The sequence below is a fragment of the Salvia miltiorrhiza genome, chromosome 2, assembly GCF_028751815.1.
Source record: "Salvia miltiorrhiza cultivar Shanhuang (shh) chromosome 2, IMPLAD_Smil_shh, whole genome shotgun sequence".
Taxonomy (NCBI): domain Eukaryota; kingdom Viridiplantae; phylum Streptophyta; class Magnoliopsida; order Lamiales; family Lamiaceae; genus Salvia; species Salvia miltiorrhiza.
In genome coordinates this window covers 49,597,279-49,617,044 of record NC_080388.1, presented here as the reverse complement: position 1 = coordinate 49,617,044, position 19,766 = coordinate 49,597,279, and the positions used below count along the sequence as shown (strand labels likewise).

At 40.7% G+C, this 19,766-nt stretch overlaps 1 pseudogene; it reads left to right on the top strand.

The window, feature by feature from the left end:
* The first annotated feature begins 7,939 nt into the window (after nucleotides 1-7,939).
* Nucleotides 7,940-18,554, top strand: LOC131009660 (uncharacterized; annotated as a pseudogene).
* The last annotated feature ends 1,212 nt before the right edge of the window (nucleotides 18,555-19,766 follow it).

The window sequence follows — 19,766 nt, the reverse complement described above, 5'->3', positions numbered from 1 at the left end:
CTTTCAAGCTCGGGGACAGTCCGGCAAGCCTATTTCCTGCAACACCACAATAAAACACCAATGAGAACCCAACTAAAACCAGCAACAACAGGATACAACACCACAAGAACTCACTCCACACAAAACAAAATGGAAAATAGAAAAGAAAGAAACGTGGGTTGCCTCCCACGAAGCGCTCTAGTTAAGGTCGAGAGCTCGACAGTAAAAAGCTTGTCAACAAGATGGGTCGTGGAGTGCTTGAGACTCCACTACAACAGCAACCACTTCATGCTCCAGGTAGGGCTTCACCCTATGCCCGTTGACTGTAAATTGTTCGTCGGTGCCTTCCTTGGTCAACACCAGGACTCCATGATTGATCACTTCTTTGATTATGAATGGACCAATCCAACGGGACTTGAGCTTTCCGGGGAAAAGTTTCAACCGTGAGTTGAACAACAGTACTTTCATGCCCGGGTGGAAGTCCTTTTGCACGACACGACGATCATGCATTTTCTTCACTTTGTCTTTGTAGATGCGCGCATTCTCATATGCTTCATTGCGCAACTCATCAAGCTCTTCCATTTGTAAAGCTCGTTGTTTCCCTGTAGATCGAAGGTCCAAGTTGGCGGCCTTGATAGCCCAATAGGCACGATGCTCGATCTCGACCGGCAAATGGCAAGCTTTGCCATACACAAGACGGTAGGGACTCATCCCAAGAACCCCTTTGAAGGCGGTCCGATATGCCCATAGGGCATCCGAGAGCTTGATGGACCAATCCTTGCGCGATGGCTGCACGGTCTTTTCAAGTATGCCCTTGATTTGCCGGTTGCTGGTTTCGGCTTGCCCCGAAGTCTGTGGATGATAAGGAGTTGCAACCTTGTGGGTGATGCCATTCTTTCGCATGAGCTTCTCAAACAATTTGTTGCAGAAGTGTTTTCCCCCATCACTAATGATAGCACGGGGGAACCCAAAACGGCACAAAATGTTCTCCTGCACAAACTTCAGGACAACATTAGCATCACAAGTCCTCGTGGGGATTGCCTCAACCCACTTGGACACATAATCAACCGCCAATAAAATATATTCAAATCCATAAGAAATGGGAAATGGCCCCATGAAATCGATGCCCCATACGTCAAAAATTTCCACAACTAAAATGTTAGTTAGGGGCATCTCATTCCTACGGCCAATATTACCCACTCGTTGGCACCGATCACAAGCTAAATAGAACGAATGAGCATCCTTAAAGAGGGTTGGCCAATACAAACCAGATTGGAGCACTTTGTGGGCCGTCTTTTGGCCGCCGAAATGGCCTCCACAATGCGCGTCATGACACCACTGTAAGACGTGTTGTTGCTCCTCGTTGGGCACACATCTTCGTATCACCTCGTCTTTTCCCAACTTGAACAAATAGGGGTCCTCCCAATAATATTGCCTGCAGAGAGACAGAAAATGCTTCCTCTCTTGGGAAGTGAGGTTAGGTCGGATTTCTCCGCAAGCAAGATAATTGACAATATCTGCAAACCACGGGACCGAGGTCAATGCGTATGCATACTCAAATGGGAAAGACTCATGAATAACAACATCATTTGACTCACCCTCATGTTGTTCAAGTCTAGACAAGTGATCGGCCACAGAATTTTCACTTCCTTTCCTATCCTTAATCTCAACATCAAATTCTTGCAACAACAAAATCCAGCGGATAAGGCGTGGCTTAGCTTGGGACTTAGTCAACAAATATCTAAGAGCGGCATGATCACTATGTATAATTACTTTAGACCCGATAATATAAGCACGAAACTTATCTAGAGCAAAAACCACAGCAAGCAACTCTTTTTCAGTGGTGGTGTAATTCACTTGTGCACTATTGAGAGTCAAACTAGCATAGTAAATCACACGCAACATCTTATCAACACGTTGACCAAGAACCGCACCCACGGCAGAATTAGAAGCATCACACATGATTTCAAAAGGCATTGCCCAATCGGGTGCAGCCACAATTGGAGCCGTGCTTAACTTGGATTTTAGCAACTCAAAAGCATGCATGCAAGAATCATTGAATTCAAAAGGCACATCTTGGGCTAGTAAACGGCATAAAGGTTGACTAATCTTAGAAAAATCCTTAATGAAACGCCGGTAAAACCCGGCATGACCTAGGAAACTTCTAATTCCTTTCACATCAATAGGTGGAGGCAACTTTTGAATGACCTCTACCTTGGCTTTATCGACCTCTATGCCATTTTTAGACACGACGTGGCCAAGAACAATGCCACTAGTCACCATGAAGTGACTCTTCTCCCAACTTAAAGTCAACCCACTAAGTATGCACCTTTGCAACACCAAATCAATTTTCGCCAAGCAATCATTAAAAGAGCAACCAAACACGGAAAAATCATCCATAAAAATCTCAACAAAATCACCTATCATTTCCGCGAAGATCGACATCATGCACCGTTGGAAAGTCCCCGGTGCGTTGCACAAGCCGAACGGCATCATTTTCCACGCAAAGGTGCCGAAGGGAGTGGTGAACGCCGTCTTGTCTTGGTCCTCTGGTGCAATGGCTATTTGGTAATACCCTGAAAGTCCATCAAGAAAACAATAAAAATTATGACCAGCTAAATGATCAAGCATTTGATCGATAAAGGGGAGAGGAAAATGGTCCTTTTTGGTGGCTGCATTCAATTTTCTGTAGTCGATGCACATGCGCCATCCCGTAACGGGACGGGTTGGCACCAACTCTTGATCATCATTAAGGACGACAGTGATCCCTCCTTTCTTCGGCACCACGTGCACCGGACTAACCCACTCACTATCGGCGATCGGGTAGATGATCCCTTCTGCCAATAGCTTGAGGATTTCCTTGCGTACCACCTCCATGAGGACCGGATTCAATCTCCTTTGGCCATCTCTCTTGGGCCTCGCCCCTTCCTCAAGGTGGATCCTGTGCATGCAAGTGGCGGGGCTAATGCCTTTAATATCAGCAAGACCCCAGCCGAACGCTGCCTTGTTTTTCCGCAAAACCTCCATCAATGCCAACTCCTGTTCGTGCGTGAGCTCGGCGGATATGATCACGGGCTTTTCCGCCTCTCCTTCCAAGTATACATACTTGAGGTTCTTGGAGAGCTCCTTGAGCTCCAAGGTCGGCTTAATCTTCGTGGCATAGTCAATCACCACGGCCTCATCAATGGGGAGCTTAGTCTTGCAGGCCCGCTCTCTTTCTTCGGCTTCACGGGCAAACTCCTCCATGTCTGCGGACCCTGCAAAAACCTCAACACTTTCTTGCTCCTGCACAAAGAACATCTCGGCCAAGCCATCAATAGCATCAATATAAGAACATTCATTAGTGAGTGAGGATGATGGCATGGCTCGATTATGATGCACTGAGAAAGACATTGACTCTCCTAACACAGTCATTTAAATGGTGCCATTTTTAACATCTATCAATGTGTTAGTGGTTGCCATGAATGGTCTTCCTAGCAATAGAGTATGTTCTTTGCCATTTTCATGTACCTCTCCTATCTCCAAGACAACAAAATCCACAGGTACAATCAACCCACCCACTCGAACAAGGATATCCTCAACTACCCCATGAGGATACCTCACCGACCTATCGGCTAATTGCAAGCACATACGAGTGGGTTTCAAATTTCCTAACTCTAATTGCTTGAAAATAGAGTAAGGCATTAGATTTATTCCAGCCCCCAAATCTAACATCCCCGAGGCCTCCTTACCATTCCCCAAAGCAATATTAATCACAAAGCTACCTGGATCTCGTTGCTTGGTCGGTAAGGGCTGTTGCATTATGGAGTTTGCAACCTCGGACACCAAAATCTTCTCGTTGTCCTCGAACCTCCTCTTCTTGGAGGCCAACTCTTTAAAGAACTTCAAGTAAGCTGGGACATTCCTGATCACGTCTAGCAACGGCAAGTTCACGTTGACCTTTGCCAACATGTTGTAGAAATCGGTGAACTGTTGGTCCAGCTTTTCATTCTTCAACCGGCTTGGGTAGGCGACCGGTGGCTTATATGGCTTGACAGCCTTGTGGAGCTTCACTTCGGGCTCCTTCTCTTTCTCATTTTCCTCCTCTCTTGGCTGCAGCGGCTCCTTTACTTGCTCTTCCATGCGGGCTTCCTTGGGTGGTTCTTCCACGGGGGCTTCCACTTTGTTGTTCACCACCTTCCCACTGCGTAAAACAGTCACTGCTTGCGCTTGGTGAGGCTGCAATCCTTGACCATGTAACTTCCCCGGTTGTTGCTGCTGTTGCATCTGGTTCAAGGTTCCAGAGAGCTGCCCCACGGTTGTCTCAAGACGCTTAATTGTGGCCGACTGCGACTCCATGCCCTGTTTAGTCATCTCCATAAAAGATTGCATAGTGTCCTCGAGAGACGGCTTCTGCGGTTTATAGTTAGGTGCCACTGCACTAGCTTCAATTTTCCTTCCTCGGATCGGCTTCTGTTGTGAGCTCTCGGCTAGGGTCTTGAAAATCTCCCTTAGCTCATCGGGAGTCTTCCTCGCAATGTTACCTCCTGCCGTGCTATACACCATAAATTGAGAAGTCTGCAGCAACCCGTCATAAAAGAGTTGCATCAACATCACTGGGGTTAACTGATGCTGCGGGCACTGGCGGAGGAGCTCCTGGAATCTCTCCCAAGCCTCATGAAGTGGCTCGTCGACTCCTTGAACAAAGTTCATGATTTGAGTTCTAATCTCTCGTGTCTTGTGATTTGGGTAGAACTTCAACATAAACTTCTCACAAGCCTCTCCCCAAGTAGTGATAGAACTAGGCGGTAAGGAGAGAAGCCAAGTCCTCGCTCGATCCTTAAGTGCATACTGGAAACATTTAAGCTTCAGCTGATCATCTGTGATCTCCAACAGTGGAAAAGTTTGCACTTGGGTGCAGAAGTCCCGGATAAACTGCAGGGCATCTTCATTCGGCAGCCCATAGAAGAGGGGGAGCAAACTTGAATCATTGGGCTTCAGGTTGTAATTCCTGACTGCAGTGGGGAGCACAATAGCTGAGTTCGTGGCCTCTATGACAGGCCGGGTAAAATCCCCCATGTACTGCAAATTTCTTCCTGCCATCTTCTCAACTCCAACGCTAGATAAAAGAGACTCGGTACCCTCTCCTAGGCTTCAAGCACCTCGCGTGCACGGTGAGTGTTGTAAAGTAGAATGCCAAATTCCTGTTAAGACTTTAACTCCCTAGCAACACAACACTCAACAAACAGATCAAACGCACCGGTGGGAGAAAGAAAATAACCGAGCAAAAATAAAAATAAAATAAACACGGAAAACAAAGTAGCACAACCAAACGCCTAAAGCCCTCCCCGGCAACGGCGCCAAAATTTGACTCATCCAAAAACACCTAACGGATGGACTCGAATTTATACGAGGTCGTCCTAGGGTGGTAAGGTGACTCAAGTCGTCTCTCAAGGAAGACTTATCATGGCTTCAATTGTGCTACTCACAAGTACAGAAATAAAACCTAAACACTCTAATCGGGTAATTGGGTCTGACACTATCTCGCACTCTAATCACCACAACATAAACAGAAAAAGCACTAAAACATTAACTAATGCAGGAGACATGAACAACTAAGACCACAAGCATTAAACATGAAGACTATCAACTTAGGGTTTCAACGAGCACTCCAATCAAACGATCACCAACTTATGAACCAACAAAGATTAATAATTACCTAGGCATGAAACTAATTAAACATCAATTCAACTCGAGAAAACTTCAAAGATTATTAAAGAGATTATTAAAACATTCACCAATAAAATAAATCCGAAGCAACAATAACAATCCAACGATTCACACAATTCATTAAGATCAAAGTCAACAATCTCAAAACATCACATTCATCATCATCACATTCATAAAAGCATAAACTAAGGAATTCAAATAAACCAAAGGATTCAAATTAGTGAGGAAAATAAATGAGTTCTTACACAACGTAGCAATCCAATGAAAAGATAGTTGGACTAACAAGCGATCCGATGAATCCGAAAATGAAAGTAAATGTTTGAAGCTCTAAAAACCTTAAGAAAAATGTGAAAAATCAAATTTGACTCATCCAAAAACACCTAACGGATGGACTCGAATTTATAGAGGTCGTCCTAGGGTGGTAAGGTGACTCAAGTCGTCTCTCAAGGAAGGCTTAGCAGGGCTTCGATCGTGCTACTCACAAGTACAGAAATAAAACCTAAACACTCTAATCGGGTGATTGGGTCTGACACTATCTCGCACTCTAATCACCACAACATAAACAGAAAAAGCACTAAAACATTAACTAATGCAGGAGACATGAACAACTAAGACCACAAGCATTAAACATGAAGACTATCAACTTAGGGTTTCAACGAGCACTCCAATCAAACGATCACCAACTTATGAACCAACAAAGATTAATAATTACCTAGGAATGAAACTAATTAAACATCAATTCAACTCGAGAAAACTTCAAAGATTATTAAATAGATTATTAAAACATTCACCAATAAAATAAATCCGAAGCAACAATAACAATCCAACGATTCACACAATTCATTAAGATCAAAGTCAACAATCTCAAAACATCACATTCATCATCATCACATTCATAAAAGCATAAACTAAGGAATTCAAATAAACCAAAGGATTCAAATTACTGAGGAAAATAAATGAGTTCTTACACAACGTAGCAATCCGATGAAAAATAATCCGATGAAAAGATAGTTGGACTAACAAGCGATCCGATGAATCCGAAAATGAAAGTAAATGTTTGAAGCTCTAAAAACCTTAAGAAAAATGTGGAAAATCGCCCTAGAGGCTGTTCTGATCGGAAGTGTGTAGAAAAACCCTAAAAATGGGTTTTTATATGGAAATTCGTAACTGCCGGATTCAGCCAGGGACGGCGGCCGCCGTGAGACGGCGGCGCCGTGGACGGCGGCCGCCGTGAGGGCCCTTCACGGATTCCTTCAAGGGAGAGCACGGCCCGCGTCGTTGGGCTGCGGCCGCCGTGGCACGGCGGCGGCCGTGAGACTGCTTCCGAAAAATGCTCGAAACGATGCTGAAAATGCTAAACGACTCACGAACCCTGCACACGACATTAAAACACCAAAAAGATCATCGAGCACGTGAAAAATAAGGCAAAGAGTTATAAAACATGCTCGAATGCACGGTAGAAACACTAGCAAATACTGCCCAAAAACGAGGTAAACAGTCAGATTACCTTGTGCTTAGAAGAATTGGGGTCTCTACGAGGGCGGCTCCGCCTCCTACTATGATTGAGGTCCATTGGTGGCCGCCGGCAGGACAGTGGATGAAAGTCAATACGGACGGTTCGGCTTTGGGCGCCCCGGGCAGCATTGCTGCTGGTGGTGTTTTTCAGGATAATTGGGGTTGGGTGCGTGGATGTTTCCATTTCAAAGGTGGTATGGGTTTTGCTTTCGAGGTTGAGCTTCTTGCAGTGATTTATGCGGTGAATATTGCTCACTATAGAGGGTGGCATTGGCTTTGGATTGAGGCTGATTCAGTTTATATTGTTAACCTCTTAAACTCTCTTTCTCAAGATGTTCCGTGGTGTTTCATGGCTTTGTGGAAACGCACGCTTCGTCTTCTCCTTGATTTTCGCTTGCAGGTTTCTCATATCTATAGAGAAGGGAATAGTGCGGCTGATACTATGGCTAATCATGATAGAGATGAGGGATGGTGGCCGTATGTTATTGATGCCATCAAGAATGCTGTCTCTTTAGACATATCGACGCATAGTCGTGTTCGTGTTAAGTTTTGATGAAGGTTTGTGATGAGCCCATGTTTGTGCTCGTTTTTCGTGTCTGTTTTAGGTCTAGATAGAGTCTTTTTCCTTTGTTTTGCTAGAGTCAGTCGCCTGGGAGGGCGTAGTTCCAGAGCAGGTCTGTTCTTTGGGCAGAAGGTGCTTTCAAGGCATAATGCTGCTGCATTCCGCGAAAGAGGCATGAGTTTGAAGCAGAAGAGTTTGGGACACTCAAAAGCTTGTTTTGAAGATCAAAAGTCCGAGAAGCAGGATCTTGGGCAAACCGACCTTTTGCCCATAAGTACCACGTGGGATCCAGTTGCATCAGAAGATGATCATGGGCAGAAGGTACAGAAATGCCAGAGCAGCGAAGTCGGCTTTGCCAGCGGAATCAAAGTGCCAGAGCAGCGAAGTCGGCTTTGCCAGAGGAATCATCCGAGCAGCGGAATCAGCTGGGCAGAAGGTACAGAAATGCCAGAGCAGCGGAATCAGCTGGGCAGAAGGTACAGAAATGCCAGAGCAGCGGAATCAGCTGGGCAGAAGGTGCAGAAACGCTAGAGCAGCGAAGTCGGCTTTGCCAGAGAAATCAAGCTGCCAGCGGAATTAAAATGCCAGAGCAGCAAAGTCGGCTTTGCCAGAGAAATCAAGCTGCCAGCGGAATCAAAATGCCAGAGCAGCAAAGTCGACTTTGCCAGATAAATCAAGCTGCCAGCGGAATCAAAGTGCCAGAGCAGCGAAGTTGGCTTTGCCAGAGGAATCATCCGAGCAGCGGAATCAGCTGGGCAGAAGGTACAGACGGGGCAGAGAAGAAGAGTGCAGAGGATACAGATAAGGAAAGATATCCAAAACCTTATCCCTTGAGGTTTGGATAAGAACAAATCAGCCTCTAGATCTGGATGCAATCATGGGCAGGAGGAACCCTAATTCCAGTCCACTTCTTTTGGGCCCAGCTTGCGCAGCCCTAACTCATGCCTATAAATACCACATAGTTGTGAACCATTCGAGAAGAGGGAGAAGAGAGAGAGGGAGGGAAGCACGAATTTTGAGAGACTGTTGCTGTAGTTTTACTTTCCATAGTTAGGTAGGAGTAGTCGCCCCTTATGGGCATAGCTGTTTAATTTTCTGTTCATGTTTTCTGCGGCACTTTTGGCCGTAAGTACCCTCCTGCCTTAAGTAAGTTTCTATTTCAGTTTTTACTTTATGTTTTCCTTTATGTCTTTTTCTTGTGTTATTTACTTTATGTTTGGCTAAGTTTTATATTCTGATTTGGGCAAGATGATCTAAGCATGAACACCTAACTCGAGAGGTCTAATTTGGGCATAATAACTGTATGAGCATATTCCCGATACACTAGGTTTGATTCCAAAAAGGTTGAAACAACTTGGTTAATTAATTGGTCACTAGTTAACTAGGGAGTTCTGGCCACAAGTAATAATTTGGGCATAAGGCGAGTTGCCATCGTCCTCCAAAATAGTACAACTGGTGTTGGAGCCGTGACTGCTGTGAAATATCGGTGTAAGAGTCAAGTGGGTCTATCTAGAGCTTAAAGCATTCTGGGCAAAGCACAACTAGCGATAGACCATTGCAGAGAGCGTGGATGTTGCCCGGGGTAGTTGATTTCCATTAGCTGACCCTTCTAAGGGATCATAAACTGAAAGGATAGATTGGGCAAGGGGTTTTTACGTGCGTGACGAGTGACAATAGGGTCGCAACAATTTTTATGCCTATAACCACTGGTATGCAAATATAGTGATTAATCTTTGCACCAATGATCGAGTGCCTAGTTCATGTTTAGTGATTCAAACCCAAGTCAGAATTGTTTTGTTATTTGATTTGTTTACTTTGTTATTTCAGTTTTAGTTGGAAACCCTGTTCTGCCCATAAGCACGTTGTGGTCAGAACACTGCAGGATACAAAACCTTTTTAGTGACACCTTTGCAGGAGAAGTTACTGCTCAGTTCCCTGTGGATTCGACTCTGGACTTACCACTAGCTAGTCTAGTTGTGGGCACAGGATATTTTATTTGCGCGAAGCTCAAACGACAGCTTCGTCAGTTTGGTGTTGGCGTTTCTTCGAACACCTGGCGGGTGCTCCTGTTCTTGGATGGTTTTCACGCCTCTGTTGAGTTTCCCTGGTTGAAAGTGTGGCGTGAGGATGGCTGTTGCTGTGGGGCCTTTCCTTTCTCTCTCTTCTTTCTGTTATCGGGCTCAGGGCTGGTCGTCGGAGCCTCTGCTGCGAAGCCCCTTTGGGCTGTTGTGGCCGACTGCTATGAATCCTCCCAAGGTGATCTGTGTTTTTCACGGCGCGCTGCTCTTCTCTCGTTTTCGGCGCGGGGCTGCTCTTATTGGCGTCTTATTTATGAGTTTCTTCTTGAGGTTGGTTAGTTTTGGCGATGGCGTCTCACCGACCGAAACTTCTAGCTTCTCGGCTCTCCGGGGTCTTCTTGCTCGTGGGGTGCTTCCGGCGACGGCGTATAACCGGCCGGTAGCTACTTCTGCGTTTGTTGGGTTGGGGGTTTTTTGATTGCTCACGGCGACGGTGTTTAACCGGCCGTGTAGCTCTCCTCCGTCTGTTTGGGTCCTTTCGTGTTATACTCACGACGACAGCGTATTACCGGCCGTGTTGCTTTCTTGTTTTTGGTTTGGGTTGTTTCTTTTTTGGTTGGCAGTTGGCGACGGCGTCTCACCGGCCTTCTACCTCCCGTTTGGTTGTTTTGTGGGGCTAGAGCCGAGATTGTTTGGGGACGATGGTTAGGCCGGAGTTCCGGAAACTTTCTCTTCCGCTCTTTCCCTCTTGTGTTTTTTCGTCTTCTAGACGGGTACTCTTTTTCCTTTTTATGATTTTTCCCACTGGGTTTTCCGTAAAAAGGTTTTAATGAGGCTCGGCCCTTAATCTGCTTTTCTTGTGCTTTCAAGGGTTCTCTTAGGTTCTTTTTCTTTTTCTTTCTTATAATAAACACATTTTAATAATAATAAGCGTAAGATATACATTTATTCGCACAAATGTATACTTATGTTAATATAAATAGTTAACATCAATATTGTGAAGAAATGTATATTTCAAAAATATTACCTTTCTTTATAATAATAATTAGTACTTTTTATTATAACAATAATTACAATAAATATAATATTTTTGAAATGCTACCTTTCTCCATATCAATTACTATTACTTTTTATTATAATAATTATTACTTTTAATAAACATAAATAAGTATATTATTATTTGATCAAATAATTATCATCGTAAGGAAAAATAATTATTGATATGTATAATGATTTATATTGAATGAAGGTAAATATTTATATTAACATAAGTATTGTGCGATCAAATGTATATATTAGGGTTTAGTGTTCAGGTTTTATGGTTTTAGTTTACAGGGTTTAGAGTTTAGTTTATAGGGTTTAGGGTTTAGAAAATATAATACTTTATATTGAATGAATATAAATACTTATATTTACCTTGTTATGGTTTTTCCCATTGGGTTTTCCTTAGCAAGGTTTTAACGAGGCCCGGCCCTTAGTCTGCTTTCTGTGCTTTCAAGGGTTCCTTTTTAGGTTTTCTTTTTAATAAAATCGCTATTTTAATAATAAATACTTATATTTACATAAGTATACATTTGTGCGAACAAATGTATACCTTATGCTTATTAAAAGTAACAATTATTATAAACAAATGTAATAATTTGGGGCGTGGGTCAAAAGAGAGCGGGTCAGGGGGCGGGTTTGGGCGCGGGGCGACCTGGCCGCACCCAATAATGACTCAATATGAAAATAGGAAGAAGAAGGGTGCAAACAGGTAAAGAGATGTGTCTAATAGGTCAGGAAAATGATCTATATATAGGCACAAGAGATAAATACAATGTAGAACTCGAAAATACTGATAAAATCTCAAAATCCCGCAAAATTCCAAAAATTCGGAAATTCCCGTCGGACACTATTCACTGCTGCGCGCGATTTTCTTTTTTCGACTATATCTTTCTCGTTCGAACTCAGATTTGTGAACCGTTTGAGCTTACGAACTCGTATCGAGTCAAAGTACAACTTTCTTTAACACTACCTGTCCAAATTTGATTGGGCGTATTTTATACGCATATTTTTAGTGTTTTTGGTGAATTTTATTGCGTAATTCCTTCTTATTATTATCTTTTAGAGTTAATTTGTGGAACTAATGAATTCTTTTAATGATTTTGATATATTATGAAGAAGGAAGCTCAATGTTAGAAGATGTTTGAAGTAATAAAAGTTTGTGAAGAAAAGCTTATGAGCACAAAAGCTGGACAGTGTGCCCATACCTTCTGAGATGTCCGAAATTGAAGATTGACGTGGAGAACGATTTAGCGGGCTGGAGTTCTTTTATTATTTTATTAATGGGTGTTATGTTATTCTCTTTTTGTGGGCCGTAGGATATTTTTGTTATTAGATTATTTTAGTTGTTTATTTTATAATAGCTTTCGTTATTACCTGTTCGGCCCATTAGTAGTTTAGGTTAGTATGTAGGTTAATAGCCGCTAAATGCTATAACTATTTTTATTTTCGCGTTTTGCATTATTTTTCAGAAATTCTGCCTCAGTATATCACAACTAATTAAGGAGTCGCGATTTGCATCTGGCGAAGTTTTCCGACAACGTAAATTAATCTATGTGGCATTTTATTTGCTGACAATGGTGATTATCATCTACATGGCAATTAGTTGTTAATTTTTTTTTAAATGACGTGTCTCACCCTCTCTATCTCCTATCTCACTCTCGATCTCTCTCTCTCACAGAAACCCACTATCCCTCTCTTCCCCTTGCTTCACCGCCTCCATCTCCAGTGAGGGCCGCCATTGGCAGCCACTCTGTGGCGTCTCCTGCCCCCTATTTCTCCATCTTGCTCGGCTTCCTCTCTCTCTGTCTTCATTATCCGCCGCGTTACACAACCACGACCCCGCTGCACAGCCAGCGCCGGCGGCCATCACCGTTACTTCCTCAGCCCGGCACCGCCCCTTTCTCCATTTCTATTTCTTCCCAGACCCTGCACCCTAATTTCCCCAAATTTCAGAAACCCTTCCCCCCTTAATCTCAGCCCAAAATCTCATTGGAATCCCCTCCATTTCCTATCATACGACAACGGCCAACGGCTGCCGCTGCTTCACCCTCGATTCACGACGAGAATCGCCGCTCACTCACCTTCGGCGACAACAGCATTAGCCCCCAGGCTCACTGTCACCGCCGCCCAGCCGCCTCTATCTCCATCTCTTTCTCATCGAAATGGGCAGCAGCCACCTCCGTTGTCCCGAATCCAAAGGAATTCGCCATTTCAGCTGGATTGCGAGGAGGACAATGAATTCGCCATTTCACCCAATCTTATGAACCTTAATTTCAGCTCGAAAATTATGAGATTCAATTCAAAATAAACCCTAGTTATACGATTAGGGTTGTTAATTCTAAGAAGAACAAAATGACGACGTTTAGATATTAATAAAATTAAATAAACGTAAGGCAAAACGACAACGTTTTGCCTATTGTAATTCTATGCCACGTAGATTAGTCCGGCTGCCAAGTCATCTTCAATTTTACCGAAAAATTTTGCATGATGCAAATCGCGACTCCTTAATTAGTTGTGATATACTGAGGCAGAATTTCTGAAAATGATGCAAAATGCGACAACGAAAATAGTTATAGGATTTAGCGGCTATTATCCCTAGTATATATTATAGCTTTAGGTTTCAATTAAAGATATATAGACTCACGCCACTTTTGGAACAGCAGCAGCTGGGATGTGATTTTTAAGCAAATTAATTCAAGTTTTTCTTTTCTTTCATTCTTCGCAATTTATTATTTATTTTTCTTGTTTTATTTTCTTATGAGTTTTAGTTAATTTATTTTATTCCAGCAACGATTAGGGAAGCACTAGCAAGATTATTCTGTGAGATCTAATTTATTCTTATACTTTATTTTATGCTTGTATCTGTGATTCTTCGTGTTTATCGTTATTAATTGTTTTAATCTATTAGGTAGTGCGCAATATTTAGTGGGTTAGAATTAATTATACAGCCAATTGAACCGGCCATCTGTAATTGTGGTTTAGGTTTGATTAGTGGTAAATTGACACATCAGGGTCAAGGGAAAAACAGTCTTAATTCAATAATCTTGCGTAAGAGTTTATTGGTTTTGAATCGGATTTCTCTAGTAATCAATGATGTCGGCTCATTAAACCTATAGAGCGTCTCTTACAGTTGTCAGTCGATTAGGGTAGTAATTAGTGAAGCGTCTTCCTGATTACCGAATAATTAAGGAGAAATAAGATCACGTCAGAAGCATTTTCGGTGGTTATAACTGGTTTGCTTGCATGAATAAAAATTATATTTGCATCAATGATCAGAATAATTAAGCTAGGGTGGACTTAATTAATTGCTGGAATTCTTTATTAGTTGTTGGAATTTTCTATTTACTTATTTAGAATTAGAACCATTACAATTCTTTTAGATTTTATTTATTTATTTTTAGATTTAGTATTTTCTCATATTTTTTCCATTAATTTCGTTTCTGGAGTTTCTTTGCAGGTTGAATTTTAGAAGAATTCTCACCGATCCCTTGGGAGACGATCTTGCTTACTGCTGTCTGCGCAGTGTGGGCATATCGGCTGACTGCCGATTATTTTTGGTGTAAAACGACGCATCAAAATTCAGACTACATATTTCTATAAAATTCATTAAAGTACGAGCAAATATCATATTTAACAAGATAAAACAATTTAAGCACAAAATAATCATCAAACACTCAATTCCCTATAAAATTAACATCATAAGAACATTAAAAACTATGAAAACATGAGTGTTATCAACTCCCCTAAACTTAAGATATTGTTCATCCTCGAATAATGAGAAAAACACACAATAACACGAATGAGTAAGAAATTTACCTCATCGATGCCTCCAAATAAAAGATCAAGAGATTTTCTCAAGTTCTCGACAATTAAACACAAGAATCACCAATAAATACAATTTAAATCAAAATCAACCTTGACATCCAACAATTGACTCTCTAAAGAATGTGTATCACTCAACTGTCAATTGATGGAATGGACGTGTATACTCTCATCGAATTCAATACAATGCAGATCTCTTAACATAAGCTTGCCAATTGTCTACCATCTCCATTGCTAAAAGTGTGCCAAGTGTAAGATCAAATAGGTATTTGTTTTGGGTTATAATGTAGGGACATTGGTTAAGGTAGGGAAATATAGGTTAAGTGACTCAAAATAATTCAAGAACACCAACCTTATAACTTTATAAATCAAGTATGGAATAAAATTCATCTTCATCCCAACTATGCCACCATAATCAACATAACTCAAGGTATTTAGACATCACAAAACAGAACTAAACACTCTTTTATGCTCTCCACTTATTTCCAACAAACAAAGTCGATTTTTTAATAAATTTCTCAATATACACTCGACTTCACACTTTTTTTTCCTTTTCTTTTCTTTTTTATTCTTTCATTTTTTTTCTTTTCTTTTCACAACTTTTTAGAGCTTATAAGAGTAAATAGTAACACAACATCATCCCTTCTTTTTCATTACCCACTATGAACATTCACCACACAGAGATCCTCATATACTACATCACCCCCTATCATCCGGCTAAAGAATAAAAGCTAAATAGGCTCAAAGTGGATAACAAATGATTTTTTTTTTCTCGCTAAGAACAGTGTTTGGAAAAAATTGCGGCTAACAAAAGATGGCCTAAAATCATCTCCTAATCTCGGGCACAACAACAATCTCGACACAGAAACTATGGCAAGTTCTAGAAGATCACTACATGCATGACAACACTCAAACAAAGAACAAACTGCAAATAATGGGCAGTTAGTCTCAAATCCTCACAAGCTTGCTCAACGTCAAAAGTCAAGATAGAAATTACTCATCCATCATGCAAATTAGTTCAAATCATGTTCAAAATATCAAGAAAATTGAAAATCATGAATTTTGCAAAAGAAATCATCATAGGCATCTCACCAGAAATCTAATGGAGCAATAATCATCTCAAAAATAAAATAATCACTCACCACCAACTCGGATTTGCAAACCGTTTGCGCCTACGAACTCGTATCGAGACGAACTACAACTTTTATTAAGACTACTATTCCAAATTCAGACTACATATTTCTGTAAAATTCATCAAAGTACGAGCAAGTATTATATTTCACAAGATAAAATAATTTAAGCACAAAATAATCATCAAACACTCAATTCCCTATAAAATTAACGTCATAAGGACATTAAAAACCATGGAAAAATGAGTGTTATCATCAACATATTTTGAGTAATAATCTTATTATAGCCCAACTGGGTGAATATCAAAATGCTACAAGAATTCATGGAGGTTCAGTTCTTGGTCACAAGGTAATCCATCGTGACCGAGAAGCAGCAACTCATCGTTTCTTCAACGACTATATTTCTGAAAATGCAACATTCAACAAATGAATGTTTTGTAGATGCTTCCGAATGTCTCGAAGTCTATTCCTCTGCATTCTTGATGCTGTCAAAAATTATAATAACTTTTTCGAGCAACGCATGGATTGCACAGGAAGATGGAGCTTGTCCACACTGCAAAAAATAACAGCTTTCTTTCGAATATTGGCGTACGGGGTACCAACAGATGCTACTGACGAGTACATAAGTATTGGTGAGTCCACTGCAATTAAATGTGTTAAGAAATTCTGTCGTGCAATTGTGAAAATATTTTTAGATTATTGTCTAAAATCTCCTAATGCTAGTGATGTTGCTAGACTACTTTATATTGGTAAACAACGTGGTTTTCCAGGAATGTTAGATAGTCTAGATTGTATGCATTGGAAGTAGAAAAATTGACCAACAAGTTGGGCAGGCTCGTATGTAGGTCGTAGTGGATCTCCAACGATTATTCTTGAAATCGTTGTTGATTATGACCTTTGGATATGGCATGCATTCTTTGGTATGCCATGATCTAATAATGATATTAATGTGTTGGAAAGATCTCATCTTTTCAGTGACCTTGCTAGAGGTATCACTCCATCCGTACATTATCTCATACAAGGAAAAGTGTATAATGTGGGCTATTATTTAGCTGATGGAATATACACGAAATGGTTGTTCACTATTATTTTCGCTATTATAAAGTGTATAATGTGGGCTATTACTTAGTTGTAATAAGTGGAAGTAAGATCGTATCCCATAAGGATTGGTGAATTTAAACTTCTAAATACTATTAATAAGTTGTTTTCAACCTATTTAGACAACCAAAGATCAAGAGATGTTGATAACTAAAACAAAGCTAAATTAAAGCAAACAAACAAAATAGCAATAACATAAACTTAGTTAATAAATTGAGGAATGACTCGAAGGTAAGTTATCCTATGGACTAGATTTCGATGTATAGTAATGAACTTCAATCTAATTCAATATTAATCTTGATATGGCCTATTTATCTAGTGTGATCCCCCCACTAGTTTTAGCCCTCCTCCGAACGACTAAAACAATAGACTACGGGTCATAATTGTCGTCCCCCGCTCAATTTCTAACCTATAACTCTCAAGAGCACAAAGAATTGATAAGCCCTCACTCAAGTTCTCAACCTCCCGTTTTATTAGGATGATGTGTTTCAAGCTCCTAATCTATTGTTGATTATCCTCTCCCGATTCAAATCACAAATTAAAAATGCACAAAAGGTGGTTGGGTTCATACAAGAAATAAATTTAGAGCTTGAAAAAATAATAAGGGATTTTAGCCAAGCATATATTCATAATCAAAACAAATCTCAAGTCATAAGAAGACATAAACAAAAATATAGAGATTCATAGACAAATCCTATAATCTTGATCTTCAATCATGTAGTCTTGATAAGCTCATTTCCAAGTCTTCCCATTCTTCCTTTGATTTTGGTGTTATTTTAGTGTGTGGATGAGAGAAATGATAGAAGATGGAGGCTAGGTTTGTTGTGGTGTTGGTTGAAGAATGGTAGAATTCCTCCAAGTTGAAGGTTTAAGGAGTGTTGGGGGTGAAAATCCTATCTAGGGCTCACAAAGTGGCAATTTTCGCCTTTCTCCTGCGGTCACGCCTGTGACCGTGGCAAAGGACCATAGGGGAGTTGTTGTAGAAGCCCACGATCATGCCCACAACTGTAGCCCGGACCGCGGGTGTAGTCTGGGCGATTTTGGAGCAGTGGCCCACGGTCGGGCCCGCGGCCGCTACCGAGACCATGGGCCATGTTGCTCATTGCTCAGCCGACTTGCTCGACTTCGTTCTCCATCGTCCGAACTCCGATTTGACCATCGTTTGCGCTCACAGATTCGTATCAAACCGTTCGATCCCATGCTTTCACATTTCTCCAATTATTCTTGATTTTTCTTAAAATCACACCAAATCTACAACTAAATATCAAATCTTCATGAATCTCGACATTAGGGTACAAACAAGCATTTACAAGAAAAATACGAGGAGAAATGACAACAAATCATGTGGAATTGAAGTACGAAAATCATGTTTGTCAGTGGTCCACACTTGTACAACCTTTTCATGAACCACGTTCTGCAAAAAAAAAGTTTTTTACAATGAGACAGGAATCATGTAGGAATGATGTGGAGCGTGCATTCGGAGTTCTTCAAAGCCAATTTGCAATTGTTGCAAATCCAGCCCGATACTAGAAAAAGATACATTTCCATAATATAATGAAAGCGTGTATTATTATGCATAATATAAGAGAAGTGCCAATTCCAGATATTGAAACTATGCCAAATGAAACAAGTCATTTTAAAGATTTTCTTGGACGCTATAAAAAAAATGAAAGATAAAGTGACTCACTTTGTGCTTCGTGATGCATTAGTCGATCATATGTGGGGGGAGTTTTCTAATTTTAAAAATTAGTTGCTATTATCATGTAATTTATGCTTTTTCAAGTATTATGTAATATTTAATTCTAAGATTATTAAGTAATGTTAGTTTTTATGTTTGTTGAAATAAATTAATCATTCTGTAATATTTAAATATAAGACCTTTATTAATTAATTTTTATCAAAAATATTTAAATTAAATTATATTTAAATTTAATTATAATTAAATATGATTGAATATAAATATAATTATTTATAAATATATATGATATATAATAATTAAATTGACAAAATAATTTAATAATAAAGAGCATAAAAATGGAATATTCCATTGTAGAGGGAAATATAGAGTTGATTGTTGGAGATGGAAATTCAAAAACTCTACATTTCAACTCTAAGCAATCTAAAGCTCTATATTTATGTTCTTGTTATTCTTGCTCTATTTATATATTTTTCTTCTTCTATTATCATCCATTTTCTTAAACCTCACAAATAGCTTCTTTTGATTCCGGCTTCGGCTCTCGTCGTAATGCTAGGGGCAAAAGCCCTATTGATTACGATGCTACCATTGAAAATATACTATGAGGCCCTTGTCGTTTACGTGGTGTTGTTATTCGAGAAGATCCTAACGAAGCAAACTACGTTAGTAGTGAGGATCCTTCTTCGACTTCACAATTCCGAAGGGTGCCCAATAGTCGTCAACGTGAACAAATGGAGGAGGAACAAATCCAAGCTGATGTGGCCATGGTGGCACGCCTTGCTCAACAAGATGACGATGACGATATTCCATCCACGTACCAAGAAGGCTATGTCGATGCAATTGATTTGGAGGACGAGATGGACGAGTTTTGAACGGACCACCAGTCTCGACGGCCCACAGCGGTGAAGAAGAAACAAACTCCACGTTCCAACGTCTTCACGGTGTACTTCAAAAAGTACGACTTGTTGATCCCGATAGCGGCAAAATAATCACGAAGGCCGTTTGCAACCTTTGTGGCAAAGCCCTACGTTTTCAACACGGGGAACGACTATGGCACCTACAACAAGCACATTAAAAATATGCATCTTCCCAACAAAGGCAAAGGTTTACAAATGCAACTTACCTCCACCCCCGGCGAGCAATGTACGCCTGAAATCTCTCTTTTTAAGTTTAACGATATTGTAGCTAGGGAA